This window comes from Dermacentor silvarum, chromosome 5 (assembly GCF_013339745.2).
Source record: "Dermacentor silvarum isolate Dsil-2018 chromosome 5, BIME_Dsil_1.4, whole genome shotgun sequence".
Classification (NCBI taxonomy): domain Eukaryota; kingdom Metazoa; phylum Arthropoda; class Arachnida; order Ixodida; family Ixodidae; genus Dermacentor; species Dermacentor silvarum.
The window spans coordinates 46,038,394-46,052,927 of NC_051158.1; the positions used below are offsets into that span (position 1 = coordinate 46,038,394).

At 45.6% G+C, this 14,534-nt stretch overlaps 1 protein-coding gene across 1 annotated transcript in view; it reads right to left on the bottom strand.

Annotated features, from left to right (window-relative positions):
* Positions 1–14,534, bottom strand: part of LOC119453342 (glutamate receptor ionotropic, NMDA 2B-like) — a 235,642-nt gene that overhangs the window by 93,045 nt on the left and 128,063 nt on the right. Inside the window, 1 exon segment of the mRNA XM_049667812.1 lies at positions 7,686–7,782. The gene's annotated coding sequence lies outside the window, so the exon portion shown is untranslated.

Below are 14,534 nucleotides of genomic sequence, written 5' to 3' on the forward strand. Positions count from 1 at the left end.
TATCAGTCCACGGCAGATCTGTCAGAAACTTAAATGCAATATACAGTCTTCTAACTACAGAACTCAATCAGATTACTCAAGCACTTTTTTCCGAGCATACTGCTCCCAATCTCTTGCATTTTTATTATTATTTTTGAGTGCAGTGCAGATCAGGCCTTTTAGGATTTAGGCCAAGTGGAAACTGAGCCTGATCTTTACTCGCTGCCGGAAGGCACATTACACTTTCTTGCTGGATAATGGTCCTTGAAGAAATTCTATACAATTAGCTGTGAGAGTTCGCGATACGGTATGCGTAGTGAGTTTGGTGTGCTTTGTGAGCGTCATGTTATGTTGTCGCTGACTTAATCTTCCCGGAGTAGCACTTTAAGGAAGCCGCTGTTTAAAGCTCGCTAGATAGCATTCAAGCCTACTCACTCTCTCTCTCTGTCTGCATGCGACATCACTACAGCAGGAAATCATCTCTGAAATTAGGCTTTCCCGCACAGGCTTAGCATATTTAGTTTGGTTTCTACGCGTATCGCTCAGTTCTCCCATATTTTGTGCGGCAGCGGAATTTTTCTGTCAAGGAGCAACATTTGTTATAGTGAGGCATAAATTAATAAAATAAGAGCCTGTACGAACCTATTCGCACTTAAAATGCGCGCTGTGCTAGTATGGCTTGCCATATGGCCTTGAAAGGCGCGACAGTGCATGCTTGCGCCGTATACGTCTGAACGTTTCTGCCACAAAATGATGTCTCTTATTTAAAGCGTCACTAAAAAGCGAAATTATTTCACCTGCATTATTAAATTACTCTTCTACGAAACCAAAAAAAAACACTCTTACAGCCTGAAGTTTACAAAAAAAAAAAGTTGGCCGCATATCTGCTTGCTTCGCTGCAAATGACATCGAAAGACGATAGTCTTCTGCCACCCCTGATAAGTAACACCCTCTCTTGTCCACCCTCCCACCCCTCACGCTCTTCCCCTCCCCTCTCACTCCTCCCATGATGGATGTAATGGAGATTTTGCTGAATTCAATTCAAATTTACCGCGTTCGCCCTGCTCTCGCGCCATCTGTTGGGACCTTTTATTACCGTTGACTTAAAGCCGGCTGCAGAGCCGCGGCTTCAGTCGGCTTCTTTTAACGCGTAGCGTTTCCTACACCATTTCTAACGCATTCGACGCCATTTCTAACGCATTGATTTTTCATTTACTAACGCAAAAACCAGTACAATATGTATTCCTAATTAAATGAACGCTACGGATTACGGTTATGTGCCTCCAAACTCTGTACTGCTAAATTAGCCATCCTATACACCGTTTCATACATCAGCCAGGTGCAACGCTGTAAAAGCTGCGCAAGAAGTACGACCATTAAAATGTATTACTCCGTGCGTTCCGTCTATGCAGCGGTCTATAGCAGCGTTTACATGAATGCGACAGAATGCGACAGTAGCGCATCACATTTCCTAGCGCATCACGTGTAATGCGATGCGCTAGCGTTTACATGTAGCGCATCACCCCTGGTGCGCTGGTGGCGGCACACGCACATTGAACGCAAAGCAGCGCTTGCAGACGCTTCCGGCGTCACGCCACGAAGCAGCTCGGCGAGCGCCCAGCAGATCCACAGCAAATTGTATTTCCTATAATTCCTAATGCGCTGTAATCGCGTTTACATGCATTGCGAAAGTCGACTTACGCGTCTCAATCCACCCCTGCCTGACGCATTAATGCGACGCGCTTTCCTAGCGCATTATCCCCGTTTACATGGATGCGATGCACTAGAAAATTAATGCGATGCGATGCGCCAGTTGTCGCGTTCATGTAAACGCGGCTTATGCTTCGCTGCGCGCCAGCGGCGTTTGCTCGCGCGAGCTTGCACGTGAGGCTGCAGCGACGGGCGGCAAATAAAACGCGCATAGCATGGCATTTTCAGCGCAGCTTAAGAAACTAGGGTCTTTAGAGTTACGTATCTATGTATTTTCTATTAAAGGAACACACCTCCTAATACTTACCTAGTGATGTTGCGCCTCAGATATGCGCAATATTTAATTTTGTGATCGATAACGTTCACAAGTATGAACAGCCGTACCAGTTTAAGTAGTGTGGGCGGTAAGCAAGTGGTCCAATTTTGGCCGGGTGGCTGAATCGGGTGACAGACATACAAACAGACAGACAGACAGACCAAATTTTCAGCGCGTTTAAGTTCCCCAAGAAAGACTATCGTCTTTAAAAAGCAAAGGGCCGCACGAGACGTGCTCAACGGCGGCGACCTGGGGCCGTATTCTGAAACGTTCGCCTAGGCGAAATTTCGCCTAGGCGAAATCAGCGTGCGCACTGATTGGCTGGTTGAGCAAAATTGAATGACGTCGCGCTCAACCACCCAATCAGCTCATCCAATTTTGCTAAAACAGCCAATCAGCGCACGCCTGAAAGCGAAAAAAGAAATTTCGCCTAGGCGAACGTTTCAGAATATGGCCCCTGGAATCCAGCGAGCGCTATGGAAACAAAGCGCCAGCGTGGGCTTCGGACCCACTGCGCATGCGCTACTTCGCCTGCGCTGCCGCCGCTAGAGATTGCGCTCCGCGCCAGCCACGCGTTGCCGTGTTCACGCTTTCTTGACAATGAGCGACGCTACCGGTGGAAATGCTTCGTCTGCCGCTGCTGCTAAACGAACTGCCCCAGCAGAGGCTCAGCGCCGCCGCCGCCGAGAAGACCCTGTCGTTTAAAATCGAATTCTTTGCCATAATATATCGCGAATTCCAAACACCTTAACAGATGCGCTCAAAATTCGCGTTAGGCAGTGTCGTATTCGTCGGTGAATTTTAAACGAAGCTTTATAGGCTCACAAGTTGAGGCGGTGGTGGTGGTGTCACGCTGAAAAGTGGGCCGATCCTGACGATTGTGTAGAAGGGGCTCAAGCTCAATGGCACATACCAGGGACGAAAAAGAGAGGAAGAGATCGAGAAGGAGAGAAAGAAAGAAAGAGCAAGAAAGATAGAAAGGAAGATAGATAGAAAAAGAAAGAGAGAAAGCAAGAGAGAGAGAAAGATAGAGAGAGAGTGTAGAAAGAGAGAGAAAGAAAGAAAGAAAATCACCAGCCCTTCCCCTGTCGATAAAATGGGGGTAAGCAAAGGTTGTCGTGTGTGTACTTGACCTACTACTCTCCCTTCCCTTTCCTTCTACTTTTGTTCCCCTTTCGTGCAACTTGTGCTTCAGTTGCGTTGTACGTTTACTTCTCTCGATGCATACATTTAATAAGCGTTTCTGTTTCATTACCGTGACATGTCGTGAACTTTATGTAACCCTGACGAAGGTGAGATACACACACAACAAGCTTCGCTTACCCCCATTTTCATGACAGGGGAAGGGCTGGTGTTTTTAGGCGAAGCTTTAGAGGCTCACAAGTTTCGGTGGTGGTGGATGTGGTGGTGGTGTCACGCTGAAAAGTGGGCCGATCCTGACGATAGTGCAGAAAGGGTCTAAGCTCAATGGCACATACCAGGGACAAGAACGAAAGAAAGGAAGAAAAAGAGAGAAATAAAGAAAGAGAGAAAGAAAGAGGAAGGAGAGAGAGAGAGAGACCGTGACATGTCGTGAATTTTGCGTTACCCTGACGAAGGTCGGATACACGCACGACAAGCTTCGCTTACCCCCATTTTCTCGACAGGGGAACGGCTGTTTTTTTGTTTTGTTTTTCTGCCGTGTGCGTGTGATGTGCCCCGTGCGCATCATATCATTCATTACCGTTTACATCTGCGCAGCAGCATGCTAGGCATTGCATAGGCAAGCCTCTCCAGTTTTCATCAAAGAGCCAACTCGTATCACTAGACTGTTGCAATGCGCAACAGGCGTGCGATATGTGAACGCATAACTCAGCCCCCCGATGAAGCTTATTACGCGAACCGTGCCGCTAATGCGAAACATTCGCACTACGCTTTACGAGGATAGTCGGCGCGACTGAGCGGCCCCTTCAACTATTCGGCAAAATTTGGTACGGGGTGGGGGCTAATGCAACATAGCGAAATGCCGTCAAAGTAAATATTAAATCGGAAAAAGGCGAATCCATATCACACGCTCTGTCCGCGCCGTCGAATGCGTTCTGGAAAGACACGCCCGGTCAATAAAACCGAACTCGGCTTCGAAAGCGACGCCGCTTCTGTTATTTCTTCCCCTCGCTGACTCGCTCTTTACTTGTCATCTCTACCGACTTATAAAAGCAAGATGCTGGAACAACGCTTGCTATGTTCGGCGAGCCGTCTTTTATCTGCGCATCGGTGGGCGCTCGTCCGTGTCGTTGAGCTCAAATGTGTCCCCTTCAAAGATGAGCGTTCAAAAAAAAAACGATATCGCCGCCTTCACCCCGTTTGGCCAAAGCAAACATCGCGCTTGGTCGGTCGATCCCGCCGCCGTTATAGGAAACCGCGTTTGCGACCGCCGAAATTGAGGGAGCACGCCGTGTCCCCGTCCTCGGATGTTTGAACGTGACGCAGGGAACTGTGTCAGCCCTAAAAGCTCGGCTGTAGTTTTCCGCGCAGCTACGGCAAAAAAAAAAGATATTTAAATTACTTGTTTCACGCGGGTTCCAACTATGCTTCGTCTCACCAGTTCCATGCAGTGCCAGCAAGGTCTAGAGATCGTGTTAGCGGGAATCAGTAAAGAAAGCCGGTCACATGTTTCAAAGAGAGTGGAGAAGGAGGGCTCGCCCATTGCCCACTACTAATCCTTCCACGATGCTTCCATACAGGGCGATCGCAGGTGGACAATAAAGAGCCCCTTCTGCTCCTGGTACCCTTTTAATGCGAAGCCCTGTTTGCCTCATTCTAAGCACGTTGCGGTAGCTGGGTCCCTGACTCGCGTCGTTTCGAATCTCTTCAGCAAGAAGAAATCCGTTACTGACGACGGGATCGAGTGGCTGACTGCCAGCGCAGCAGGTCCACACTCTAAACATTCGGGCACATTTTTTTTTCTTTATTTATTTATTTATTTACGGGTTTCACAACACAAAACACATCATCATCATCATCATCAGCCTATATTTATGTCCACTGCAGGACGAAGGCCTCTCCCTGCGATCTCCAATTACCCCTGTCTTGCGCTAGCGTATTCCAACTTGCGCCTGCGAATTTCCTAACCTCATCATCCCACCTGACTTTCTGCCGTCCTCGACTGCGCTTCCCTTCTCTTGGTATCCATTCTGTAACCCTAATGGTCCACCGGTTATCCATCCTACGCATTACATGGCCTCCCCAGCTCCATTTCTTCCGCTTAATGTCAACTAGAATATCGTCTACCCCCGTTTGTTCTCTGATCCACACCGCTCTCTTCCTGTCTCTTAACGTTACTCCTAAGATTTTTCGTTCCATTGCTCTTTGTGCGGTCCTTAACTTGTTCTCGAGCTTCTTTGTTAACCTCCAAGTTTCTGCCCCGTATGCAATGATTGTACACTTTTCTTTTCAACGACAGTGGTAGAATGCAATGATTGTACACTTTTCTTTTCAACGACAGTGGTAAGCTCCCAGTCAGGATTTGGCAATGCCTGCCGTATGCACTCCAACCTAATTTTATTCTTCTGTAAATTTCTTTCTCATATCAGCAGTCATAGATATCAGCAGTCATAGAGGCATTGCGTAATCAAGGAGTGGAGGAGGCATACGTGAATATCTTGGCAAATATCTACAAGGATTCCACAGCTACCTTGGTTCTCCACAAGAAAAGTAGAAAGATACCTATCAAGAAAGGGGTCAGGCAAGGAGACACAATCTCTCCAATGCTATTCACTGCATGCTTAGAAGAAGTGTTCAAGCTCCTAGACTGGGAAGAATTAGGAGTGAGGATCGATGGCGAATATCTCAACAACCTTCGGTTTGCAGATGACATTGTCCTATTGAGCAACAATGGAGAAGAATTACAACAAATGATTGAGGACCTTCATCGAGAAAGTGCAAGAATTGGGTTGAAGATGAATATGCAGAAGACAAAGATAATGTTCAATAGCCTGGCAAGCGAACAAGAATTCAGAATCGCCAGTCAGCCTCTAGAATCTGTAAAGGAATATGTTTATCTAGGTCAATTACTCACAGGGGACCCTGATCATGAGAAAGAAATTTACACAAAACACAGTAGAGTGTCTAAAACAAGTCAGCCTATCTTACGCTGGCACGACAGGATTAAAGGTTTCTTCAATACAACCAAGTCATAAAGCATTGTAATCCAATCAGGCGGTTCAGGCAGCACCTGACACACCTTCTTGATCTGTACAACACTTTCCATGGAATTTTCCTTTCCACAGCATGTATTCAGATCCGCCTGTCAAACCGTATGTGCTTTTTCCGCAAGCTGTGTAGGTCACGATCGCACGCATACTTCTCTCGTGCCAAAGCCAATTATATCTTTGAGACGTTTGAGGCTCGTGACATATTACCCTTTGAGTGGCTGCGTTAGACTGTACAGGTTTGCAGGGTCGGCCGACATTACCCAGTCCTCTCTTTGCAGCAGCGTAACGCTGTAGCGCAGATTTACGTTCTACATGATCGACCAAGGTCGAACAGTTGTTTAACGTTTCTTCGCCAGAGTGCAAATGCCGCCTCCGTGTTAACACAAAACACGTGACATAGATGTGGGTATGTGCGATTATGCAACACTTTAGTCGCAGACAGCGTCAAGATGCTTATTTCTCACGCCCACAACTAGAAACCAACAATCGGCGTGTCGTAAACACGCGTCGAACGACCGGAGAAGAAATTAGGCCGTCGCCGTCGTACGGTCATCGTCGCTGACGTCATTGTCTTGTACCAGTTGTGACGCACGCGCCCACTTACACAACCGCTCCACTTACGCAGACACGCTGGTCCACCTGGTAACGCTTTGAGGAAACCCAAAAGATGCTGGACAGCGAGCGACTTGTACAATGCTTCGCATAATATAAATGCTTGCCACAGTGTGTGGGACCTGCAAAATGCTTTTTTTATTAATGTCGAAATTTCGTCGAAACTAAAGAAAACAAAAAGTACAGAGACAAGCAAGAAGCACACACGAGCAACTGTGCATGTTTGTGTGACAAGTGTTCGTGACCTTGCTTAGCCTACTTTTCGTTACGTACTGCCTCTGTCGTTATTTTTTTTTTACTCGTTTGTTGATTTTTGCTGGACATTTTTTTTATAAGCGCTGTTTGACTAAGACAGAAGGAGGAACATGTACCACCCATGATGCCAACCTCTCCCGCACACACATTTAACCATAACAGGAACAAATACCAACTACACTTGACCTCACAAGTCGTTTGCAGCACTGCCGATTATCCAAGATTTACACTGGTAATATCCTTGTGCAGCGGAATATAGTTCCGGAAGTAACTGTCTCATTATGGGCGGGTTTAGAGAGGTGTACGATATGTGTGCTTGGTGCACGATACGTTACAGCGATACGTGACATGTTGGGACATATGCGCATGCACGTCGTGTACTGCGAATCACTGTGGCGGTGAGCAAACGACGTGGCGCGGATGAAGACAACTCGAGAGGCATTCTTGCCTTCTGGTTTATCTAGTTCTCTGGTTATCTAGTTCTCTGGTTATCTAGTTTATCTATTTCTTTGTCTCGGTTGCTGACGCAACTCATGGCTTATGTTCCACTACAGGGAAGTTGGTGAGTAGGGAGTGCGAGTTAGAATGTTTTCCGATGGGCACTGAACGAGGCTTGTTACCTGCAGCGTTGAGCGTGGGTAGCCAGCAGCGATGACGCTCAATCAGCAAAACTCAATCTTCCTTCGGCAACGTTGCCAGATGTCCCATGACCCGACACTGCAGAGGAAGAAGAAATTATGAAAACGTGACATTATTGGGAGTAGTCCAAGTTATTGTTTACGGAGGGACTACAGTCGAATACAGTTTTTTTTTAACGAGCAGGCTTGTGCGCTATAACAATAGTTCGATATGTCGGGTACTTAATTCCGTACCCTATAACTCAGCTATAACGAACCTTAGCGAACAAGCGCGCGCTCTTTTCTTTGGCAGCGCGCCACGTCATGTCCAATATGTGACCGTGAGTGCTCAACGGTCACAGAGTCAACATTTCATTTTGTGTGTTTAGTTAGTGAGTGAATGTTTAACGCAGTTTGCACTTTTTAAACCTAAGAGCCATATTTTCTTCAATAGAATGACACTTTGCTAGCGTTATGAACGTCTTGCCTTCCGGGCGAAACAGCGATATTTTCGTTCTCTCATTTTGGTCACCTTCATTGTTTTTTTGCTGCACGATAATTTTTGTTGTTGTTGTTGTTGGAATATTATTCTCTTTTTTGGGATAGTAGGCTCATGAGCAGTTGAAATGCCCATTTTGTTGCGGCTTCAAAACAAATGACAGGTTAACGCGTTTATGACGCAAGAGCTCATGTTCTGTATATATATAGCGTGGCGGAAACTGGTCGACACTTGTTCATTCATTCAGCTGCCTTCCGCGTATCGCCAACCCCTAACCGCGTTGGCGCCGTAAACGAGCTATTCTTTTATCTCCTTTCTTTCTTTTTTTTTTTGTTAATTTTCTCGAAACAATGTAATAACAGAGTGAGTGCCAGAGGACGGAAAGACGGGAGGGAAGTGGGCCAGAACCACGAGGCTCGAGCGGCGGGCGGGCACAGCGTCCGCTTCATTAGCCTAGCTCTTTCGTCGCACATGAGCAGCCCGCTGAGCTCGAGCCAGATTCGGTCCCGTCCTCAAGCCCGTGCTTCGACGGGTGCGCCAGCTGTTTGCACGTTTGCATAACGGGATTAGATTGCACGCGCACGCGCACACAAACCGTCACGGACGGAGCCGCGTTATTGCGTTGGCCGCCAGAAAGGCGAGAGAGCGGGATTACAAAAAAAAGTAATATAGAGAGGGTGAGCCACTGCAGAGGAGGATGAGACCACGTGACACGGACGTTGCCTGGTGAGGAGAAGGACAGCAGAGTACAGGCAGCTACAGGCCTGGAGCTTTTTGCGAGTGTGTTACTCTCTCTCTCCCTCGGCTTCTACGCGTCGTCGTAATTAGCGTTGCCAAGATGCCCACGCCCGAGCGGGTCGAGGCAGTGAGAGAGCTGCGTGTAATCACAGTCCCGCGTTTGGAGTCGCCCCGGCTGACGTGGTACCCTTGCGGATCAAGGAAATGACGACGACGACGACGTTCAAGACGCTGTACAGGGAGAGCTCGGAAACGGAGTGCCCTGTACGCGCGGATTACTTTCGAGAGGAGCCGCGAACTGTCTGATTGGTTGCCCACTCGGGATTCTGCATGGCGGGTGAGGCTGTGAGCGGCTCAAAACGGTGCTGGCCGTGAGATGCGCAAAGCGTAGAACATCGGTATCTCCCATTTAGTAGGCTCATTAGTGACTTTTTAAAATGTAAACGCTGCAGATATTTCTTTGGAACCTGTTCGTCAGTTCTGGAGAAAGTAGTATTTACACCGTTTCTAGCAAGACTGTATATTTACTAAGCAATATATCTGGCTTTATCTTCCCTTTAGAAAGGGAAGATAAAGACGACATAGAGGTAATGAATGAAACCATAACTAGGTTGATCTCAGAAGCAGCAATTGAAGTGGGAGGTAGGGCACCAAGGCAACCAGTAGGTAAGCTCTCCCAAGAAACAAAGGACCTAATAAAGAAACGACAAAACATGAAAGTGTCCAACTCAAGAGATCAGATAGAATTTGCTGAACTGTCAAAACTGATCAACAAGAAGAAAGTAAGGGATATTCGAAATTATAACGTGGGAAAAATTGAGGAAGCCGTAAAATATGGACGCAGCATGAAATCAGTAAGAAGAAAACTAGGCATAGGACAAGGCAAGATGTATGCACTGAAAGACAAGCATGGTAATATCATCAGCAATTTTGATGACATAGTAAAAGCAGCGGAAGAATTCTATACTGACCTCTACAGTGCCCAAAACAGCCAAGCTACTTTCATTCAAAATAGTGATGAACCGGATACAGAGGCTCCTTCTATAACTAGCGCTGAAGTTAGAAGGGCCTTGAAAGATATGACCAGGGGAAAGGCTGCTGGAGAAGATGGAATAACAGTAGACTTAATCAAAGATGGAGGAGATATCATGCTTGAAAAGCTTGCGGCCCTTTATACGCAATACCTCACAACTTCATGTGTACCGGAGAGCTGGAAGAACGCCAACATTATACTAATCCCTAAGAAGGGAGACGTTAAAGAACTGAAGAATTATAGACCCATTAGCTTGCTTTCAGTATTGTATAAAATATTCAGCAAGATAATTTCCAATAGAATCAGGGCAACACTTGACTTCAGCCAACCAAGAGAACAGGCTGGCTTCAGGAAGGGATATTCTACGATGAATCATATCCATGTCATAAATCAGGTAATCGAGAAATCTGCGGAGTACAATCAACCTCTCTACATGGCTTTCATAGATTATGAAAAGGCATTTGATTCAGTAGAGATACCAGCAGTCATAGATGCATTGCGGAATCAAGGAGTACAGGAGGCATACGTGAATATCTTAGCAAACATCTACAAGGATTCCACAGCTACCTTGGTTCTCCACAAGAAAAGTGGAAAGTTACCTATCAAGAAAGGGGTGAGGCAAGGAGACCCAATCTCTCCAATGCTATTCACTGCATGCTTAGAAGAAGTATTCAAGCTCTTAGACTGGGAAGGCTTAGGAGTGAGGATCAACGGTGAATATCTCAGCAACCTTCGGTTTGCAGATGACATTGTCCTACTCAGCAACAATGGAGACGAATTACAAGAAATAATTGAGGACCTTAACCGAGAAAGTGTAAAAATTGGGTTGAAGATGAATATGCAGAAGACAAAGATAATGTTCAATAGCCTGGCAAGGGACCACGAATTCAGGATCGCCAGTCAGCCTCTAGAGTCTGTAAAGGAGTACGTTTATCTAGGTCAGTTACTCACAGGGGACCCTGATCACGAGAAAGAAATTTACAGAAGAATAAAATTAGGTTGGAGTGCATACGGCAGGCATTACCAAATCCTGACTGGGAGCTTACCACTGTCATTGAAAAGAAAAGTCTACAATCATTGCATTCTACCGGTGCTAACATATGGTGCAGAAACTTGGAGGTTGACAGAGAAGCTCGAGAACAAGTTAAGGACCGCACAAAGAGCGATGGAACGAAAAATCTTAGGACTAACGTTAAGAGACAGGAAGAGAGCGGTGTGGATCAGAGAACAAACGGGGATAGCCGATATTCTAGTTGACATTAAGCAGAAGAAATGGAGCTGGGCAGGTCATGTAATGCGTAGGATGGATAACCGGTGGACCATTAGGGTTACAGAATGGATACCAAGAGAAGGGAAGCGCAGTCGAGGTCGGCAGAAAACCAGATGGGATGATGAAGTTAGGAAATTTGCAGGCGCAAGTTGGAATACGCTAGCACAAGACAGGGGTAATTGGAGATCGCAGGGAGAGGCCTTCGTCCTGCAGTGGACATAAAATATAGGCTGATGATGATGATGATGATGATATCTGGCTTGCCTGATTCTCCTGGCTGCTTATGAGCCGGCAGATTGCGACAGCGTATTAGGACTCTCCAGGAAAGGTCGTCTGCCCAGTGTCCCATATATTTTTGTAATTTCTTATAATCACATACGACATGAAACGCCTCGTGTATGACTTCTTCCGCCACTACTTTATCAGCTATCAAAGTTTGACCACTGGAAGGACCGGCAATCACAAATCTTTAGCTCAGAAAAACAGCAAGAAGAATAAAAGTGATTACGAATTAACAAAACACTGCCGACGAAACTGCATGTATAACAAAAAAAGGGAAAACATAGAACGAAAAAACGTTACAGCAAGAACAAGGAAAAGAGAGAGAAAGAAAACTTTATTGATACGAAATGCGTAGAGGTCGGCCTGACGTACATTCCTCTAGCCAGCTACTCTGCACTAGGAAAAGGGGAAGAGGGAAAGAAAGAGGAAAGAAAGATGCGCATGATGGGTGCCGATGGCGAGAGGAGCAGGATTTAGAAAAAACGAAAGCCCGAAAACTAATAGGAACATACATAAAAAATCAATATATGTGAATTACTCTTCAAAAAAATTCATCGAGGCTCTGACAACGAGAAAGAATTTGCAGAGCTTATTTGATAGTACCGTGTATCACTTAAGCGGCTGGTAGTTTGAAACTGTAGTCCTGAAGACCAGGATAACCGGTACAGGGCACGAAACAGCTATGGCTTTATGGTATCGAATCAGCTGCATCGTGCTCGGTATTAGAACCCCGTAGCCTCCGTGACGTTCTTGTCCTTTTTCCTGAAGTCACTTTTTTACTGAGACATGTTAAGAGGACGGTTTGCCTAAGTGCCAACTCCCATTTGCCTATTCAGTTACATGTCCAACGCAGAAATAGTGCCAATGGACAACCGTGGTATCCATTTGATTAATGTTCGTTGCCTTTGGGGCACAAAGCGGAATTCCGCTTACTGTGAGAAGCAGAATTTGATTTAGGGCTAATTTTAATTGCGATAGCAATTATATGGACACTCCAAGCAGCGCATTTCTGCCGTTGCCGTCGTCGTCACCGTGAGGTTCCGTAGAAAGTCCAAGCACGATAACATCGTTGCCGCGCGCCGTACGCTGTTGTGCGAGTGAAAGCTAGCGAGGGTCAGCCAACGATCGCGGCTCAATCTCGCGCGCGCGAGGGAGAAAGTCGAGGCGGGATTGCGCCGTCTCCTGTGGCGCGCGAGGCACGGGAGGGGAGGGGGGGAGGCTTTCTACTCCTGCTGCTTCTGCTCACGGCGCAGCCGCGCGGGCGCCGTATCTTCACAGCGATATGCGACGTTAACAACGTGCGCGCCAGCGTGGGCTTTATCTTCAAAGCGATTTGCGATGTGGGCAAAGTATACGCCCAGTGCCGGTGGCTTCGTATGCATGCGCTGTGCTTTCGACGTTTAGTTTCGCGTTGAAGCTAGAGGCAGCACGAAGGTCAATTCGCTCGCTGCTACCACCGCGCTTCCTCACTCCAGCGTTTGACAGCCAGTTTCAGCGGCCATCCGAAACGGACAAATGCAATATATAAGGCTATTTTATAGTGTAGGTGAAATTGTTGCATCAATTACGAAACGTTTTCAAAAAGTGCTACACACAAATTAGCGGTACATTTCAGATAGTTGCACAACTATTCAATTGTGTCCGGTTGAGATTTTTTGATAGGTGCAGATTACAGAATAGTTATACCATTTTTGGTTGCTCAGTAAACAGTGCTTTGGTATCCTGTCCAAATATTGCGCTTTCCAGCAGGTTTTTTTTTAACACACTGCTGGCCTTACAAAAAAATCTATTCCCTTCCGTCGTTAGATTTAATTTTACTTTTTTAAGGCAACTAATTTCATCGAATTGATGACGAAACAAACCATTTCTTCGTTCCCCTTGTATTTAGATGGAAGCTCTTGAGGTAAAGTTTCTTCTCTAAATAGAAGCCACAACGAGGTCGGTTCACACTCTCACGGTAGCTGCGATGATTCACAACATAATGGCATACGACGAACGCATATTTATTTATTTATTTATTTATTTATTTATTTATTTATTTATTTATTTATTTATTTATTTATTTATTTATTTATTTATTTTATTTATTTATTTATTTATTTATTTATTTATTTATTTATTTATTTATAAGTATCTTACAGAGCCCTCGCGGGGAATTGTGTAAGGGGGACAGTAAAGTAAATACATACATAAAAATTACAATACAATAACACCTTAACAAAGTAAAACATCAATTAGTGCAGAAAGATGCGAATGATTCCAAAAAATTAACAAGATGTTACTCACTTGCCTATAAAGGCAAGTGAGTACAATGGAAAAGTTGAAAAAACAAAAATGATAAAGGCAACAACGAACAAAAAAGCAATTCACATCAGTGGCAACACTGCTACGAAGAAAAAAAAACAATTGAAGAAAGAAGAAAAATGGATATATCGGCAACAGTACTATAGGCAAGGTCAGTGGTGGAAATGGCAAATTCGAAGCATCACATTTTGGAGCATACGTAATTTTTTAAGATTATCGAAAAAATTTGCGTGATCTCGCTCTGATGCAAGGTTACCCGGACGGTCATTCCACAAGCGGATACCTCGTGGGAGAGCCGATAAGTTAAATGAGTCAGTATGCCCGTATACGCGCGCTAAGCTAAAGTTGTTATCCAATCTGCGTGAAGTTCGATACATTCAATACATTCAAGCTACCTGCATGCGACGCAAGGACTGCATGTGACGCAAGGACTACCACTATTGTCCTAACTTGTCAGTTGGTTGAAACACATGTAAGTGCTGGCTATTGGAATTTACTGGTGCTCCCATCTGGCAGAGAATCCCAATAATGGTAAATTAAGCCGTCATATCACCACGAATAGCAACAAAACGCAAATTCAAAATGAGCGCTCATGCACTTTCGAAGTAACTAGCCTTCATATCTGGCTGATTTGCATAAAACAAGCGAGCTGTCAATGTTCGTTTGTTAATATTGTGCATTTGTTGTGTATCTGTTGTGCCGACATGCCGCTGCGTGCCAGGTATC